The sequence below is a fragment of the Adiantum capillus-veneris genome, chromosome 18 (genome assembly GCF_014529385.1).
Source record: "Adiantum capillus-veneris isolate H3 chromosome 18, ASM1452938v2, whole genome shotgun sequence".
In the NCBI taxonomy this organism is placed as follows: domain Eukaryota; kingdom Viridiplantae; phylum Streptophyta; class Polypodiopsida; order Polypodiales; family Pteridaceae; genus Adiantum; species Adiantum capillus-veneris.
In genome coordinates, this window is record NC_140948.1 from 133,281,719 (window position 1) to 133,300,314 (window position 18,596).

The following is an 18,596-nucleotide window of genomic DNA, read 5'->3' on the forward strand; positions in this document are numbered from 1 at the left end:
TCCACTCATACCTCACTGTGCAAAGTGCGTGAGTGCCTTTTGGACTTCCTCCTCACTTCACCACTATTCTACAACGACCTTTGACTCTTATGCTCACCTATACTAGCATAAGAAACACAACGTAATTATGCTCACTCTTCTAGCTTGACCGATTACCTAGAATAACTACGATGTTTAGACCACAAAGAATATTACATGAAGGTTTGGGACTAACGCCTCAGTTATATTTAGTGACTTAGGTGCCCGACTCTGAGTTTTTGCCATGTATTTTAATGGAAACTTGGACTTACCTGCTCAAGGCCAGAAATCCAATTCCATAAGTCCTGGATTAGATTTCTCTTCCATTGTTGTTGTTCTTTGGGATGCCACCATTTTGTCGAGTAGGTTGGCAAATTTTGGCTCCTCTTGACTTGCTTATCGTATGTCGTCACTACTTTGCGAAACAAGTTCTTCAGCTACTGTAGAGACTGATGGAGCCTTTGCTTTTTCTCCCATGAGAAGCGGTTGAATATGTGTGTGTGGGTTCTTTGTGATTGAGTTTCCACTAGTGATTTGGAACCCATCTTGTTTGTTGTCCTTATGTGATTGTCTTTGGAATTTTATCTTCTTTTATAATTTTGATGGACACTAGACTTTGGTAGCCAGATCTGATGATTTCCTTTGTGGAAGCCTTGCTTTTGTAATTTGATGACAAGTTATCCATCTGGAGGTTGGAGCACCCTTAATGGTGACTGGTTATTGGCTCTGCTATTGATTGTGTGCCTTTGGGTGGAGCCTTGTGATTCTTGATTGATCATCATTTTTTCCAGAATGAGCTACAATTTTTGGTAACCAGGGAAAACTGAAAATAGACCCTTCTATAGGGAAGGGTGCATTTTTCTGCAACCCATCTTTGAAAGAATAGGTTGCCCTTCAAATCCTAACATTGAAGTCATGAAGCAAACCAAATCTCTTCCAAAGTCATGGTGCGATCGGGAGCTACCAAGGACAATTTTTTAGATCTAGTAGGCCAAGCCCCTCCTTCAACATGCTATGGGGCTCTAAAAAAAGAAAACTCAGAATGACTGGGCAAAAAGGGCATGTAGATAGTGAATCAGGTTGAAAGTTAAGGTGCCAACTTAACTAGCGAAATGCTTTCAAAACCAACATGCGTGTGCACACACGCACATATGTATGTATGTATCTCTAAGTGCACGCACACACACACACACACATGTATAAATATATCTCTAACTAAAATATCCATGGAGCTTCCCTCGTCACTCAAAATTATCCTTGTCACTTATATTGCTTCCATGGTTGCGAGCTCGCATCCGCCAATGTTGTGTAGTATGAACTCATGTGATTGAGCAATTGACTTTTTTGAGCTTCTCGGGGTTGCTTCGCAAATGTCAGAAGCCTCTACAATCAAGCACAGAAGGCATAGATAGAGAAAATGCATATACAAGAGGGTGATGCCTGATCTTCCACCTCAAATGTATCCAAGCTAAAGGCTAAATGAAGTTGTAATCCACTAAGGCCAGCATTCCTATGTTGCCAGGTCTAAGATTGATGATAGGGCAATATGGATTGTTGCACCTTCCATAGCTCCCTGTACAACACCTCATGTTTTCGCTCTGCATGTCTAGGGCATGCACAGGCGTACTTGCACCACTGAAAGAAAAGAAGAAAGAACACCCAATACCTCAACATATCTTGCTTGCACAAAAAGATTACTGAAGGACTCTAGAGTGAAAAAAAAAGTCAGTATTCCATCACCGCATTAAATGTGCTGCTCCATCATCATGTCATATATCCCTTCATGAAAACAAAGTAAAGTTTAGATAAACAAACTATGTGATAACCTCACAACAAGGTATCAAGATATTTAGCTCACAGCTTCCACAGGACCACACATCTTACCATAACTTGAAACAAAACTAGTCCTCCTAGCTTGAGGACTGAAAAAACACTTGGTCATCAAAAAGTACACCTAAATCGCGAAAAATACACCTCACCTTAAATTTGGCCAAAAGTTATCAATTAACACAAAAAAAACATCAATTTTTTGGAGCAACTTTAAAAATAATAACAATGAACATTGTCAAAAAGACTTCAATTTTTATAAACTAAAGTCAATATAGAAAGTTTTGTAAGAAGAAAAAGTGCAATTATTCCTTAAAAAATTACACAACATTCCACTGAAAAAGTAATTGCATCCTTGAAAGCTTACAATTGAAAACTCAAGGCTTTCAATTACAATCCTTAAAATTTTTCCATCAAAATTTTAATTGGTTTGTTGATAAAGATGACCAAACTTCTTTAAAATGAGACCATAAACATGAATTTTCATATCCTCCAAGTTTAATTTATTGATACGTAGTTCGCTATTTTTTTGTTTTCTTGTTCTTAGTCACCTTGATCACCTCAATTAGTACTTGCTTGTATTTGCATTTTCTTAAACTGCTTTGTACCAAAATGAACATCAAATTGAACACAAATTTTCAATACACTTGTATTGTAGAATACGCGAGTATGAAGATTTTTGTTCATTTGTTGTGTATAAGTATTCTAGGATTCAAGTTTTTTAATTTTAGAAGACAAGAGTACTTCAATCTTGTATTCTGGGAATACAAGTTTTAGCACTTCTCTATTTTAGAACACAAGATTGTAACAATTTTGTATTTTAGAATAAAAAATTACAACACAAGTGTATACTAGAATACAAGTTTGTAACCCATGTGTATTCTGGAATACAAGTTTGTAGCACAAGTGTATTCTGGTATACAAGTTTGAAGTACAAGTGTATTCTGGAATAGAAGTTTGTAGCATGAATACAAAAGTTTGTAGCATAGGTGTATTCTAGAATACAATTTTGCTGCAATCTTGTATTCCAAAACACAACAAGAATGTTTTTCTCTCTCCAGAGGTCGTATCTAGGTATGTGTCTTTTCCATCTCCATCTCCATCTCCATCTTCATGTTCTCCATCTCCTTGTCCTTTGTGTCAGTTTGCTTTATCTTCACGTGTGTACTTTGCATGGTTATGTGCAAATCATTTTTGCATTGTCGCGCGTGCGCAAAGTTTAAAGGAAATTTTCGGGTCCAGAACTTGGATAAGCATATTCAACATTCCGAGAAATTCTCTGTCAGGTGTCCTTTCGTTTTTACCCCCTTTTGGAGCTGTTTATGCCCTCAGAATTTTGTTTTGAACATCACAACAAAAGATAGGTTTCAACCATATAAAAAAAAACTTCCTGTGTATCTTACAGAAAACATGTATTGGTGTGGAGGTTAGAATTACACATGCATGATGGATTGTAGATACAAAAAGAGAGCTATATTTTGTCAATGTTGTGTAGAGAAAGTTTTCATTAGTTGTTTGATACATTGGTTGTGTAGATCTTTGTACACATGGTGCGGATTTATTGTTATATGCATAAGGACACAACAAGAAAGCAAGTGTGATCTTCTATTCTTGATGTACTTTTCAATGAGTGTAGGTTGGATGTTATAAATTACTCTCTTTGGTCTTCCTTGGTAAACAAGTACTTGTTGTAAGAAATTTGTAAGATTATGTGGTTGGCTTGGAGATTGAACCGTTGAGTGTTGCTTTAACCCCATCCGCAAAGAGATAGTGTAAGTACTATTGTAGCACCTATTGTTGTTGAGACACTAGAGCAAGGGAGATGTAACTAGCATAATACACTTGCTTTTGGTATCATTTTGTTAACATATAGAGATCTATTGTGCCATAACTAAAGACATACTTTGATTTTTTGCTTTAAATATACATAAATCTTAATTTTCTACTTAAGAAATCCTTGAAATATGAGGAATTTTTTAATCTTCTTTGTTTGATTTTTTTGCAAATTTTATATCCTTCTTGTTAATTTAAGTATATATTTTGGATTTGGCATGCTTGATAGCAAGAATTTATGGTTCTTTTCTCGATGTTTGCAGGCTTGCAGCTTCTTCTTTGTAAAGCCTCCTCCTTCTGGTGATGCTCATGTTTTTAAGAAGCAAAGAATAGATCAACAATCTAATCTCGCTAATTAATCTTCATCTTCTCTAATTGGTTTAGGTCGTACAAGTTTACTCACTCTCCCTCACATAGTAAACTTGCTCACATCAGTCCTCACTTTCAAGCACTTAGGATGCGTGTGTCAATCGCTGGAGCAGATTCTAGAAGACAACTGCTTCCACCTTTTTTGCTTTTTAAAGTGGTGCTCCTCGATGACATATGTTAGCTGATCATCAATTTCTAGAACAAGCTCAAGGTATTAACGGGACTTTATCAATGATGCCTTTAAAGAGAGTCATTGTTCCCCCTAGAGGTATGCTTGCTACCTCTCATTAAAAAAAAAAGCATCAACTCATGATGTTCAACCCTTTGGGAGCATGCATGACACAAGAAGCTTGAAGGTCATGCTTGGTCAATTCGAGTATGTGTTTGGATGTTGAACAATCGTCATGCCATCCATGCTTGTCTCAACAATGAGGAAAGCGTTTTCAAAGTGGTAAGTTATCTTGTTGATGTCAGAGAAAGTACCTCGAACAATATCTTATATTTTCTTCTAGAAGGGAAAGAAAAACAAATTGTGAATGACAAAGAGAGGAAATATGCTTTCAAACTTACTTCATAATTTTAGTTTTTAGTTTTGTTTATGAAGCTTTGTTGCACAAATAGAGATAATCTTGTTACTTAACTTTTTGAAAAATTAGATGCAAAATTTGGGGTTTGTAAATTATAAGCATGTGTTTTATTTTCATTTTTCATCACAATAGTGAAATCACAAAGTTTATGTTTTATTAATTGGTCAAAAATTGATGTGATTATGGGAATGATTTTTTTTTTAGATAAACATGTGATTGTAAATTCGTCAATTCTCCATTGCTTTTAAGATCATTCATTGTTAAATGAAGCATGACGTAGAAATTTTAAGATTTTTTAGCCATAATTTTTTTTGAAAAAAACTTGCAAGCTTAATTGCTCATTTTTGGAGTTTTTTGGGCTTTTGGGTTTTTTTGTGGCAATCAAAACTACACCTCATGCCCTGTTGTAAATTTTTGATGACCGAGTGTTAAAAGCATTCCTCGATAGCATGCTACATTTGGTGAGGAGGAATAGAGGATAGAGTGAATATCTAAACACATGAAAGAGACAAATAATCACACAAGTTTATAGCTATTAAAATTCCCTATACAAAAACGAAACGGTGGGACTATCTACTGACCATGGTTATAATGTCAATGCAGTTGATGCAATGAAGTCGTTTGCCTACAGTGGAACGAAGGAGGTTTAAACTACAGCAGGAACCTTTCTAAAACTTATCATATAGATAAAAGATTACCATTTTTTGAAGATATGATCATATCTTCATGTATAATCCCATCTAAATCCATGCATGACGAGCAACACAACCACAATGGCAATCACTGAATAGATATGTCACAAAGGAAAGGAACATACCGACAATCACAAGAAGATTAGAAATTTTCTCATGTAGGAAAAGAGAGCCTTTTTCAATGTTTTTCGTACAATGCATAACATCATGAGCTTCTGCTCGAGAGGCACCGCATACCTAGCTAGATACAATTAGGGACAGGGACCACCAGGCCGGCAGTCCCCTACCCAAAATCCTACCTAGCTAGGTATGTCGTGCCTCCCTCACAGAAGCTCATGATGTTGAGGTAAGTCATAATGTGGGAATTATTGTGAGAATCTGTCCAAAAATTCTTGTGAATTTTCATCTGATGATATGGTAGTTTGAACCAGATTGTGTTCTCTCCTCAATACAGATTCACTGTAATCACAAGCATAGACTACTCTCGCCTTGTTGGCCCTGAACAAATTGATCACCTTGCATATGATGCAAAGAGAAAAAGAACCTAAGACAATTTAATTCAACTATTGACTACATCATAACCAAGTTCAAACTCCCCTTATCGTAAAATTTCGAGCACTGAGCTTCCAGTCCCGCACCGAACCTCAAAAATGTTCAAGACTCTATCAGAAGCTCGCAACCCCTGAAACATTTCTAAATGAAGACTAATAGACTATTCAACGTTTTTTGTAAATAAAACTTTTGTGAATAATTAGAATTTCCTATTCTTACATACTTGTTTCTAGAAAAAGCAAGTGACATTGTGTTTCCTTCCCATTCCCAATGTGAGAGCAAGAACACAAAGGCCTCAAGTCTCAAGAGAAAAATCTTGCTCTTGCGCCTCTCTCTCTCTCTCTCTCTCTCTCTCTCTCTCTCTCATTGGTAGAAAAAACTTTGTAGCATACACACATGTGCATGCACATATTAAATGTTGAGGAATTTTGGAATTATACAAGTTCTTCATTGCACATACATTATATGTTACCGCTTGCTCTTGACCTATATGGCACAAAGTTTAGCAAAATTTTTACAATGTGACTCTTTCTCTTTGATTTGCTTAACCTATAGGTAACTAATATTGAAATCTACTCTCTAGTATCTTGTACTCTACCATTCCTTGAAACCTATTTGTTTCCTCTTGATATCTTCAAAAGACTACAATAGTCAAAAGCTCCTCTATTATAAAATGCTATTTTTTTCTAAACATATTTTTTCTCATATATATAGCTACACTTAACAATCTGTCAGTATTTATTTTGTACTTTATGAATCTTTTCATAAATTTAGCATAGGCAACATCGTTTGGAAATTATCGCAAGGAGAAGGTCTTGAGTTATTCAAGACTAGTACCATCCAAATGTGTATTTGTTGGACTTGTCAATGAGAATTAAGTTTAAAACATCTTGCCATTAATTCACTAGCCCTTTTGTTAATCTTACTCTTTTCTTGTCTTGCTCAATGTACTTGCCATTAATATGTCCTTTTGTTAATTTTGACGCTCTTTTGTTTCCAAAAGAACCCCTTCAAAAAAAAGATCATTTCTAGGGAGAAAAATAAGGTAACACTTTCTTTTTTGAGCTATAATCGGCAAAAATGCATTTCACAACCTTATTATCCATTTTTTTATGTTGCTTCAACCCTCAATTATAAGCAAAGCAACCGAAGAATCTTTTTAGAATATGCTTGTCGGATTTCAAAAACGTTTTGAATTTTTTTGCAAAAAATTACTGGTCCCACTTTTTTTTAAGGATACCACCAAATAGTGCAAAAAGTGGTACCACCAATATAAACTTTTACCCAATAGGAATTGCTACACTCACAACCATGATTAGTGGATTAGTGCCAAGATGATTAGATATATGTCAGTGTCTAGATGCCAATACAAATGGCAATATCAAAGGAAAACCCAAAGGGCAAAAGAAGTCAAAGAAAGAGGCTAGGGACCACACATGACACCAAGGTAGACCCACAAAAAAGACAAAAAGGGAGAGAAAGAGAATAAGGAAATTCCCAAGGTAGAGGAGGTTCCTCTGACTCTAAAGGAAAAGAATAAGGCAAAGGACCTGTTTCCCTTAGAAAGAGCCCTACAAAAACACAAACACATGCCAACAAGGAGCCAAACAAAGAGACAAAAATTAAATAGAAGAGGAAGCAGAAACACACAATAAAAGAGCCAAATCCAACAAGAAGAAGGAAGAAGAGCCTTAGGAGGAGAAAAACGAGAAAGAAGAGCAAAAAGAGAAAGAGCCAAGCACTCCAAGAAAGATCCCAAGAAGAACACCAGAGACCACACCAAGGAAGAGTCTATGACTTTTTTAAAAACCCTAAACATGTTACATATTGTAGAACCAGCATTTTAAAACAAAAATTACGTATTTTCGTCTTGAAAACATTTTGTAGCAAATGAACATTTTTGTAAAGAGCACACATTAAATCCCTTGTAAATTGTACAACTCAAAATAAAAGAAAATACAAGTAAATTGAGCTTCCACTATTACATTTTTATTGTCTCCAACTCTTGTGTAGCTCCCAATATAGTCTTTTAGTTTCTACTATAATTGTGGAAACCCTTGAATCTATCTCTAAAATTTTTTTACTTGTCTAATTGTTTTGAATGTTTCATGTTAAGACCCAAAGCATGATCCATGTCATCTCCAATCCTACACTTGAGGGCCTAAATTCTCTACCAACCATGATGGGAGTTATTTGAGGTAAGTGGAGATAATCAAACCTAGCTTAGACTTAGTCTCAACCTTCTCGTCTAATTCCTCTTCTACATTTCTCCTCTCTAGGGCTTTTGTTCATGAATTTCCTTCACTTTTTAATTCTCCTTCTTGCTCACAAAAGTAAGGAAGAGGAACCAAAATCCTAACCCATATCTTTGGGCTATTGCTCACGTACTCTAAGTGTGAATGAAGTACATGACAACCCTAAACCGGGTTGAGGTATTTATAGTGTTGTAAATCAAGTGGATGACAAGACTGCACTTTGTTCTTTTGAACACACAAAAAATCATACAATATCCAGAGGCCATGACGTTGGTGCACCTTTACACATGTAACCAAAAAATGAAAAATTAACAAGATAATACATTTGCACAAAAAAATTAATTATTATTGATATAAAAATATTTTGTACAAAATACAGGTGTAGGCAACAATTGATACAATCCGCCAATAGTATTGGTTGTAGAGTAGGACTCTAAATAAGGAGTGGGCTCTAGCTTGGAAGATGATTCACAATCCCTTCAAGCACTCTTGATATAGAAAATTTCTCTTCAATCCTTCTTGGGACCTTCAATCCATTTATAACAAAAAGGGAAAGCAAGACTATGACTCACCAAAGCAAAGATGACAGAAAGAATAGTGACCACTCTCCACTCCTAAAATCACTCAAGGCAATCTTGGAGACAATACCCAATCAATCATGGATTTTGGTGGAACATAAAAATGATCATAAAAGAATGCCTCGTTTTATGCCAGAGAACCATTAGTTCTCTCTTTGTAAATCTCCTTATCAATAGAGCCATGCTAGACATCCAAAATATCCATGACACACTCCATTGATTTCCATTCCTCTATGCTTGAGGGATAGAGTCCTAAAATAAGCATTGTTAGCACAAAATAAATACAAAAAGTAGCTATCATAGAAGTAGAGAACCACAAACAAGCCAAAGAAAAGTGCAAAAAATAATAAACAATCTAGTATGTAGATATGAACCACTTATAGTTAGGCTCTATGCAAAGTAAGGCTAGAGTTCCCAAGATGGAGGTGAAGCTTGTTTGCATGTAGAAATGATACACTAGAACCTCCTTCAATGTCTTCTTGGATCCATAAACTTGAAAATTTTCACTATTTCTTTCCAACATGACAAGAATTGATTTTTGGATGAGATTTTTCTTCTCCTACTCTGTTGCATTATAATCCAGCTACCCTTGTTCATGGATATTGGGATCCATTGGTTGTGTTCATCTAATCTGCCATAAGTGGTGATGGTTTCAATTGATGTGCTAGGGCATGTAGACCATATGAACTCCATTGCTTGAGGAGAAAAGCACACACAAAAGATAGAGGTGAAGAGAGGGAAGCACGAAGAGGAAGGAGAAGAATGTGGTGGAATAAGGAGAGATGTAGAAATAGGAGGGAAAAGGATGCCATGAAAATATTCAAAAAACTCTTTTTAGGTGAAAGAGACCTTCTTGAGGTAAAAAGATCACGTAATGGAAAATTACTTCAGAGTGTGGCTCAAAGAAAACTCATTTTAGAAAATCACAAGTAATTTTAAAATGAAGGTTCCGTAGAAAGCCCTTCTCTCATTGGCATAGAGTACTCTTTCTCTCTAAACATTTAAAGGAAACAAAAATGACCTCAAACTTTTCCTAATGGGAGATTCCTCTTTACGCTTGAGAGGTGCACCTAGCCATTTACTACTTTTATATAAGTAGCCACACATTGTATACACGCTAGTAGTGTTACTAGTTCCATTTTCATAATCAAGTATTGATAATTGTTTTTGTGGATGCAATATATATTCTTCATTTTAACTATGTGATAAGCAGTGGCATCTTACACTTTTATTTTTGGGTTATACAAGGTCAACGCATAGAAAACAAGTGCATTTTTTGATACAAAGACTTTTTTCATTTGAAACTTATTGGCTCTTGTTGCATTTGGTAAAATTTAATATGGTTGTTGAACCTCCTATGTCCTCTACTTTGTTCTGTGTGCTACTATAATCAATACTTCAAAGAAACACACCAATGCAATCATTGGGATACTTCTAGTAGTGGATTCTACTAGTATGTTTTACACATTAACTATAGATGCTAATGTAGAATGCTTTGATAGCAATGCTACGCAAATCACATTACATCGCATTGTGATAATGACACACTTCTCTTGAGCCTTCCCAAATAAAATATATTTTTAATTATGTCAACAATGTCTCGGATTTAGTGAAGGGAGATTGGTAGCAAGTTTTGCATGCATTGGATATAGCTTTACAAAATTTATTTGTCTATTTTTGCACTTGTGAGAATTGGTGTTGTTGCAAAATTTGTGGATGCAATATGTAGTCTTTCCTTTCCTCACTTTATGTGATACATTTTTAGCATCTTACACTTTGATTTGTGGGCTATAAAAGCGCAATGTATATGAAAAAAGTGTACAAGATTTCGCAAATGCACTTTTTCATATGTATACTATTCACATTCAATAGCTTGGGTTTGTTTAATTTGGTCATTTTGTTAGTTATGTTGAATTTGTAAAAAAATTATATGGCTTCTTCATTGCCTCCCACTCTCCACATATTTCACAAACATTCTAAGTTTTTGTGATCAGAAGAATCATCATCAGTTTCCACTTGTTCCAATCATGTTTATGGTCGGATACATATCTCCTCTTTTAGAGAAAACACTTGTATTTTCACAAGTCCTTGATAATTTCTTAGATAAATTTTGGTGGTATTTATGTTCTTTCAAAAATTTCAATTTACAATTGAAATATATTTGCTTATACTAGAAACACCCTTCATTCATGAATAAAAAAGGAGGAGTACCGTACTAGGGGTTGGAGAGAGAGAGAGAGAGAGATTAGAAATAAAATAAGTCATTGTTGAAGATGGCATGATGATTGTTCAACATCCAAGCAGTAGCACATGTTTGGTGTAATGCTACCATGGTGAGGCTATCTTGTGTGTTGTTGAGCCACCTAATAGATGTCCCACTTAAGCTTTGCAATGTCACTCGATAATATCAAGCTCTTAGACTGATTCATACATCCTTCATGGGAATGTCTTTTGGCGAGCATTTTTCGACGAGCCTTTATAGTTTTAGATTCTACATGAAAAAATATATCCATTGATATATAACATGGTAGTTTATTTTACATGTAACTCATGTAGATGGGCTACCAAAGGATTGTCCAAAGACATCCCTTTTTGGTACCACCCATACATGCTTCAGCCCTATTATTCTGTGTGAAGAATGAGAAGATGATATATGAGTGTTATTAGCTATTCAACAAGAGGATTCAAGTAAGAGTATATATAGATGGTCACATGCTTATCCTCATTTAATTTTTGGGTTGCAATAGGTGTTATTCAACCACTACCTTTGCATTTGTGACACACTCTTCATCCATTGGAGAAAGACTTCTTTTTCATGAGGGGATACACAAACACAAGGGAAAACATTAATTCACTTTACAAACAAATGTGTAGTTTACAACCTAGCAACACCATACTTTCACATTTAAGAGTTGCATGCCATCCCATGAGGATTTTGATGGGAAGACAACTGCTCAATTTCCTCTTTCAGCCTTGAGTAGCACTTCTAGCAAAGATCCAAAGCATATGTAGCATTTGCTTAATTATAGGACAAATACACTTATATCATAGATGCTACAAAGGACTTTGGTAAAAGCCTCAAAGAATAAACCCTCATATTTAACTATGCTTCCATAAAAAACATACCACTCATAATAGGGACATAGAAGATTATCACGTCTAAAATAAATATTGGCTAGCCAACTCTTTTTTTAGTATCGTTTCTCAAAAAAGGGAAGATGGTTAGATCAACCACATCCACTTTACGTTGGACATCTAAATTATATTCCTGCATCAATAATCTACAAAAACAAATCAAGAATAGTTATTAATTGTCAATAAAATTCCTCAATGCAAGAAATTTTCAAAGATGCTTTGAAAATACATTCATTGATTTTTTTTTGCCAATCTTTAAAAAATTCAATTGAATCAACATCCAAGAACACACAATATTTCGTTTGAAGAAGGTCATTCTCTAAAAAGGCAACCACCCAAAAAACCATTGGGATTGACACTTTCTCAACAATGAAGGGAGTTGAGCTTCAATCTCCCTAAGTTGTCTTGTTTCCAGTTCCTCCTTGTCAACTTTTATTCCTTCTCCTTCTATATAATCTCCTCAATCACTACAAGAGGTTCTTCAACGTAGCGACATTCGTAGTGCGACGCTAAAATGTGAAAATTATCGGTGTCTCTATAGGTGTCGCTATACTCTTTGTTACATTGTGACGCTCATGTTCAGAGAGAGAGAGAGAGAGAGAGACAGAGAGAGAGGAGAGAGAGAGAGAGAGAGAGAGAGAGAGAGAGAAATAGAGAGAGAGAAATACACACATAGATACAAACACACATCCATTGAGAGAGAGAAGGAGACAAAAAGAGAGAGAATGAAGGATAGAGAGTTTTATATAGATAAAGAGAGAGACAAAAAAGAGATAGAGAGAGAGTCATAGGTTTAGGATTTAGTTTTTATATTTAAGTTAGAGTTTAGGTTTAGATTTAATGTTAGAGCTTTGGGTTTACGTTTAGGATTTAACTCTATATTTTAAAAGGCTTAGAGCGGTAGCTAGGGATATTTAAAGATAGTTAGTGGTAGAGCTATGCTTAGATTAATGATTAGATTTTGGATTTAGTTTTTATATTTAAGTTTAGCTTTAAGATTATGGTTTAAATTTAGAGTTAGGTTTATGGTTATGTTAGCAGTAGTTTGCATCTACCTCACATGAGTTTAGGTATGTAGTTGTTTGCAAGCTCACATGTGCAAACGGCTCGCGGACAAGCCGGTTGTGCATGTGATCTTGCAAGTAAGTAAAGAGCAATGATTGTAAGTGAATCCACCATTCTGAGAGGTGTGTCATGCGAGAGTCCCAAGGCTTCTGTAAAGTGATTTGAAAAAGACCTTTTTTACGTCCCCAAGATGGAGTTCGAAAATGACTTTCTACGCTTTTCTCTCTACCTTCTCTATCTTTCTATCTCTCTCTTTCTGTCTATCTCTCTCTCCCTCTCTTTCTCTCTATGGATGCGGAATTAGGTTGAAAAGATTTCAACGGCACATTACCTCATAATGGAGGGAAGCATGTAATGTGCACAGCAATCCCTCAAACAAGGAACAAGGAGTTGATGTGAAAAGATGTTGAGCAAGAAGCATAATAAAGAAGCTCTTCTTCAAAGCACCAATAAAGACTAGATTTTAACTCGGTGTTTCTCATCTTCGTGCACCTCTAGATCGAGGGGTGTGGGGGATCGGCCATGGCTAGAGAATGTGAGGTAGTTTACAGTGTGATCTATGGTCTCTTGATTTCAAGGGAGATTGAGAGAGAGAGAGAGAGAGAGAGATGAGAGAGTGAGAGAAGAGAGAGAGAGAGAGACATAAGAGACGGAGGAGAGTAAGAGAGCATTAAATTTAAGTTCAAGGTTCAATGTTTTTACATTCATTACAAGTAGTGATGGTGATGTGGGGCCGTCCAACTAAAATGCCTATCTCTCAACAAGGATCTTATAATCAATGGCAAACATGTTGTGCGATGGACAAGACGCGTTTCTTTGCAGCATGTTTGAGAATTTGGTCGAGTTTGACCCATCTATTATAGATAGAGTTGTTGCCAATTACAACTCGTTGGACTCTAACACTAGCCAATATGCAGCCATTTTGCAACCAATAGACGTGTTCCCAGGCGCTTTACTCAAGCAGCATATGTGAGACCACAAGATGCACCTTTGACAGCTCCAAGGGTGATCATGCAAATGAAAGTCCCAACGAGGCTATGTCTGAGTCCGAAATTGATGAAATGATCGAGACGATCATGGATTCAAAAAGGCCTATCTATGATGACATGAAAAGTGAGGCCAATACGCATTGTATGGTGGAGCATGAGTGAAGGATTGAAGGTGCTCCTGGTTCTTCTCAACATGCATACAAAGTTTGGATGGAGTTACACTAGCGTCATAGCACTTTTTAGGTTATCTATTACAATGTATCTACTTCAATGTTTCACTAAATGTATAATGTACCAAATTACGTACACAAATGTTTTGCATTTTTTCTCTGTGTAGATTTCTCAAAGAGCATATACTACCAGTTGATAATGTGATGCCAGATTCCAGAGAGGAAGGAAGAAAGATATTGAAAAACTTGGGGATGGATTACAATCTCATTCACTCTGTCCTAGCGACTGCATTCTTTTCAGAGGGGAATATATAGACATGGAAAAATGTCTGAAATGTGATTCCGAGAGATATCAAGTAGATCTCCATGGACAAAAAGTTCGTTGAAGGTGTTGCAACCCTTTCCTCTATTGCCTTGCATCAAGCATTTCTTTGAATGCAAGTTCATGGCCACTCTAGCAACATGGCACGAGGAGAATAGATCTTCGGACAGTGTGCTATAAATCCCTGCAGATTGCATGACATTGAAGCATATAGATGGCACATGGCCCAATTTTGCGAAGGAAGCTCAAAATTTGCACCTTGGCCCGGCTATGGATTTTCATACATCCATTTTTTCAGAGGTCAACATCTTACATTGTATGGTCAGTTGTCATTGTCAACTACAACATCGTCCATGGTTAACAACCAAGAAGGGGTACCTATTTCTAAGCTTGATTGTGTCGAGGCGGTATAAAGTGAAGAATATGGATGTGTATCTTTGTCCACTATCAAAAGAGCTACAAACAATTGTGGATTGGCATAGAAGTGGTGGATATGAGGCGACACACACAATGCCTTGATCAGAGGCATTTTGATGTGGACCATGCATGACTATCTCGGACTAACAAAATGCTCAGGTGATACTCAAACTCACACATTAAACCTTTGTTTTTCTCATGTGGATTTATTGTCATGTGTATACATGCAAGGCTCCAGACAAGTGGATATAGAGCATGCGTCACATGTGGCACTAGATTTAATGCACGTCGAGCGCCTCACTCAAGAAGAAAATCTATGAAGGTCATCAAGCGCATCTTCCAGAGAATCACGAGTTACATGATGATTTTTGGAAAAAAGAACTACCAAGGATGTCTGCTCGAGCATGGTTAGAGCAAAAGGAGATGTGTGATGACAGTCTGTCCCCAAGGATAAAGAGATTCTTTCTATGGTAAGAGATTCTCTCTATGGTATGAGTTGTCATATTGGCCTAAACTCATGATCCAATCACTTGATCAATCTTAGTGCACATGCGTGGCATATTCGTGTGTGTACTTTAATACCATTGTTAGACTTGTTTTGCAGTTTATTTTATAGGTGTCCAAGATAAACATGGATGGTTGCAACACTAATGTGTGTAGAGAAGAGTCAGGTTTCCTTGAGGTGGACTCAACCAAAAAGTGGACCAACCTTCGAGACACTTCCGTACTACCCAAGCATTGTGAACAAGTAAGTCTGTAAATATTTAACACCCAACTTTAGAGAACTGATGCTATGGAAGAACTCATGTAATTAAGTTATGTGTCTCTTGTAGGTGGTATTCCATCCTACAAAGTCTACACAAAACTGGTGGTATGTCATAGAGGTAGCCCCTCGGAGTGCACATATGTAGGAGGGCTACAATTTTCCGATTACCTTGGCATCTGTGGAGGAGATCGAAGAGGATGCCGATGATGTGGTGTCAGACAAGCCTGGTGCTGCCACTCTCTATGGGATGTCATAAAAAACTAATATCTAGCCAGCCCAAATGAATTTTCATATTAAATTGATCATTTAATGTGGGAGAATAAACGGGAAAAACGGTTATAATATAGGTATGTGCTTTCAGGTATATCTCGATCCGGGGCCAATGGTAAAGGGGGCCCGAATGAGAGATGATATGTCAAAGAGAGCGTTAGCTAAATGGAGCTTAAAGACCTTAGGGTTATCTTTAAAGACCTCCAAAGTTTAGTGATAAAAAGTGCTTTGACCTTAGGTAAGCTAGGGCCGAGCTTGAGGTGGGAACTTGGCCCAAGCTTAAGGTGCTTGATGAATAAGGTGCTTGAGGTGCTTGATGACTAAGGTGCTTGAGGTGCTTGTCGTGCTTGCCGACTAGGGAGCTTCAGGTCCTTGTGGGAACACCACCCAAGCTGGAGGTGCTTTGTCATGCTTTGATGACTAAGGTTCTGAGGTGAGGTGTGCGAGAAATCCAATCATTATCCCTAGAAGGAGGAGGCGAGCCGCCTACAGAGGGGGAATAGAGAGAGAACACACACACCCTCACACAAAGCAAGCTTGGTACAAAGAAAGCAAAAGGGACACTTGTCAAGTTCCCCCTCATGTTGCCCTCATGGTGTGCCTAAAGCCTATTGGTTTGCCACCCAAGGGGTCCAATTATAAATTAGTAGATTTAATTAATTGTTTTCTCATTTATCAAGTCCTCTCTCTCAAAGGGGAAAGGGGGACACTTGTCCCAAAGCTAACATGCTTGCTTGATATGCATCTTGAAGGGGAGGATCCAGGAGCACAATGGAAGAGGAATACACACACACACACACTCACCACACTCACCACCATAGCCACACACAGGTTGGAAGGGGAGAGCCGACATGTATTGTGTGCCCTTTCTTTCTTCTCTATCTTATGCACTAAGTCACAATAGACATTGTGCCCCTTTCTTTCTTCTCTATCTTATGCACTAAGGCACAATACACATTGTGCTTAGTGTTAGTGGCTCACACAAGTGTATATCTGTACACTTAGGATTAATAGCAGTTAGTGATGGGCGTCGGCCACATGGCCATTAAACCTAACATTCTCCCACTTGATGGCCAATGTGGGAGACCACAAGAATGGGAAGAGAACACTCTTCACCCAATGCCCACCAACTCATGATAGTGCTGAAACGGATGGTTGGAGATACTTTTAGTGAGTGCACCGCTGTGTTCTCTGATTTAGGAATCTTCACTAAATCAAGGCGCTTGTTTGCCAGGCATTCACGACTGAAGTGATAACGCACATCAATGTGTTTTGTTCTGGAATGAAAACACTCGATTGTTAGCCAAGGCAATAGCATTCTAACTATCACAATGAAGAACTGATGTACACTGCTCCAATCCAAGATCTCTTTCACTAGAGGGAACAAGCCAAACAGCTTCTTTGCATGCCTCACTCAATGCAATATACTCTGCTCTGTGGTAGAAATTGATGTACAGTCTTGAATAATGGATATCTAAGAAATAGCAGAACCAGTAAATGTGTAAATCCAACCTGTTGTTGATTTACGACTATCAACACAACCTGCATAATCACTATTTACAAATCCATGAATGGATGACTCTCCATGACCATAGCATAAACTATCTATCTGCAGTGCCACTCAAGTATCTGAGAATTGACTTGACAGCATCCCTATGCTTTTTACCAGGGTTAGACATAAATCTGCTGACAAGTCCTATTGCATGTGCAATGTCAGGTCTTGTACCCACCATGGCAGACATGAGACTACCACAAGCTAAAGCATAAGGAACGTTAGCCATCGCAGTTTTTTCCTCAGCAGATTTGGGACAATCTTTCTTGCTAAGTTTCAAATATGCACGCAATAGAGTTACTCAAAGCCTTCCCCTTCTGCATGTTGAAACAATCGAGACCTTGTGCACATACTCTTTTTGAGAAAGGTACAACAACCTCTTCTACGGTCATGAGTAATGCAATACCCAAAATGTGATTGGCTTCACCCAAATCTCTCATTTCAAATTGACTTTTCAGCTTGGTTTTCAAGTCAGCAATGTTCTTCTTGGAATGATCAACAATAAACATGTCATCTACATAGAGGTAAAGCATATAAGTTGTCCATTGCGTTGTCTTTTCACGTAAAGACATGGATCCTCATTAGTGCGTTTATAGCCTAGGGAACGCATAAATGCATCAAACGTTTGATACCATTGTCTCGATTATTGCTTCAAGCCCTAGAGTCTTTTCACAAGCTTACAGACCAAATGTTCCTTTCCCTTTAGCACAAACCCTTCAGGTTGCTGCATGTAAATCTCTTCCTCAAGGTCACCATGTAAAAGAAATCTGTAATGACATCCATTTGATCAAGCTCCATATCTTTCAGTGGCAACCAAAGCAAGCAACATTCTCAGTGTGTGACCACTGGAGAAAATATTTCCTGGAAATCGACACCATATTCTTTCTTGAAACCTTTTGCCACTAAACGAGCTTTGTAATTGTCAATCTTCTTCTTGTAAACCCATTCACAAGGCAATGCTTTCCTACCTTTTGGCAATGGAAAAAGTTCCCATGTTTTTTTCTTTGCAATATTGGACATCTCCCTCTTCATAGCATGTTCCCACTAAACCTTATCATTGGCTAGCATAGCCTCTTTGTGACAATAAGGATCACCACTATCTGTCAGCAAAACAAAATCCACGCCTGGAACAAAAAGTTTTGGCGGATGTGAGACTCTTTGAGATCTCCACGGCTGATCAGAACTCGCACTAGCTTGTG

General features: G+C 37.2%; 1 pseudogene; it reads right to left on the reverse strand.

Annotated features, from left to right (window-relative positions):
* Positions 1 to 1,278: 1,278 nt before the first annotated feature.
* On the reverse strand, positions 1,279 to 6,017 carry LOC147436456 (uncharacterized; annotated as a pseudogene).
* Between the last annotated feature and the right edge of the window lie 12,579 nt (positions 6,018 to 18,596).